Source organism: Halyomorpha halys, unplaced genomic scaffold (assembly GCF_000696795.3).
Source record: "Halyomorpha halys isolate HHAL.00 unplaced genomic scaffold, Hhal_1.1 Scaffold58.1, whole genome shotgun sequence".
Classification (NCBI taxonomy): domain Eukaryota; kingdom Metazoa; phylum Arthropoda; class Insecta; order Hemiptera; family Pentatomidae; genus Halyomorpha; species Halyomorpha halys.
The window spans coordinates 263,606-265,713 of NW_027110919.1; the positions used below are offsets into that span (position 1 = coordinate 263,606).

The 2,108-nt window shown below is 29.1% G+C and overlaps 1 protein-coding gene across 2 annotated transcripts in view; it reads left to right on the forward strand.

Annotated features, from left to right (window-relative positions):
• LOC106692513 (neuropeptide CCHamide-1) overlaps nt 1-2,108 on the forward strand; it is a 110,690-nt gene that overhangs the window by 81,603 nt on the left and 26,979 nt on the right. The window lies entirely within an intron of this gene.

The following is a 2,108-nucleotide window of genomic DNA, read 5'->3' on the forward strand; positions in this document are numbered from 1 at the left end:
AAAATAAAAATAAATAAAAATTTAACGAATATTAGCAAAATTAAATAAAATATAAATGGCGTTGATGACCAATGAAGTTTGGCGCCACTAAACAACCAAACAAACAAACAAACTTCGCTATTTCTTTGTTCGAAGATATACGTGGATTTCATGAACACAATTGATAGTTTGTTATAAATTATTGTATTTATAAAATTATTGTGTAAGCACAGTTTTTAGAACAACGGTTATAACAGTGGGGTGATTTTGTCAAGATCACACTCAACCACTTCAAAGATTTTTCCCCAATTATGAGGACGCGTTGACCCCAAGAGGCCTCCAGAACCCACAGGATTGACTCACAGCTTCAGCGCAATAGAAACTAATTATCTGCCACAGGCGGATTCGAACCCGGTTTTTCGAGTTAGTTGAACTGTGCCATCGCGTTCGCTACCATTATCCATTAGGCTTCATTAAAGCACTCGTATCTTATAGCATTGTACTTTCACTGGTAAAAGGTATATGTAAAAATACTATAATGGCCTACTATAAAACTAATTTTTCTCGTTCAGTATTAGAAAATATTAGGTATAAAAATATATTATTTATTATAAAACCAAAATAATATTTATATATGTCTTTAATAAATAATATCCTTGAAAAAAGATATTTAGTTTTTTTTGCTTCGTGAAAGGCAGTGTATTAGTTTGTTAATAACATTACTATTAACTTGTTAATAACATTACTATCCAGATTATTTTTGTTCTTTAGTAAGTAAACTGCGATATTGATTATATTTAAATATAATAATACTTAGTTATCCTAATTATTTATAACTGTTGGGCAATAATATTATTGCGATAGTTAGGGATGGCTTCTTTGGCCATTGTCAATTGTAAGAGGATTAAACTGTTACATAATTACTATGTGAGGTATGGGCGTTGATGACCTCAGGGTTTTACGCCCTAAAGCCCCAGATAACAACTATGTGAGGTGATCTGTATACAAAATATATTAAAAAAACTTTATATTAAATAATTTATATATTAATGATAATAAAGTAAATAATTAATATCGAAAAATATCATGAAAATTAATATAATAGATAATCTATTTAGCTGAATTAATGTTTCGCCTTAAAAAGAGGTTTGTATTCAATGAATTATCAGACACATAATTTTGTATTTATTAATATATTCTTCAACAAAAATTAAACTAAATCAGAGTTAATAATAGATAAAACAAAATATTAATAACATTTAATAAAACAACCACAATGTACAGGTAACATTGTAAAATTCAAAGCAATTCTTCAGAAACTTTATTCCTCGAACCGAATCCCAATTAGACTTAACGAATAAAAGTATTTAGTTGCTTCCAATGTTTTTTGCAGATATTATAGTAGAGTTACAGAACCTATTTTTGTAAAATAATTTTAAGTTATATTGATTGCATAATAGATCTTTAAATAGTTCTATTGACAATTTATTTATTTATAAAATTTTAAAAAAAGAAGAAATGATACAATAAGGCCATTAATAACCTTTTAATTTTTTTCTTCCTTAAAAATAAACAAAAAGTCTATAAATACACATCCACCTGGACTTGAGCAAACTGCTTCAAAAGGAGATATGAAGATGAGTTTAAGTGAAGCAGAACCAGTGTTATCGTATTAACTGAGACGTTAGGCAAACAACATGAAGCACACGTTTAACGTCAGTTTAAGTTAGCTAATACTAACATGTAACTCAGTTAGTGAATATTACAGTCCCCTCTGTGTTTTACCAGCCAACTCAATCTGTTCTCTGACATATTCCAACATATATATCAATTATAAATAAATAATCGAATTACAAAAATATATATGATGATATAAGGTCGACTTCCTCAATCTATTCTGATTGTGCCGTTTCTTATGATGGTCCACAGTTTTAAAATCCTCATGTTGTTCCTAAATACAAGGAAGATAATCTGCTCAAGCTCCACTTATGCGTCTTGAGCCTAAACTATCAGATGGGTAAGCCGAAAGAAATGTAACATCCCTTAGAGAGTATTCATTGACTTGCAATTTAATTGAATGTTCACCAGCAAACAACATGCCATACGGCAAACAAAGATATAACCTGTAT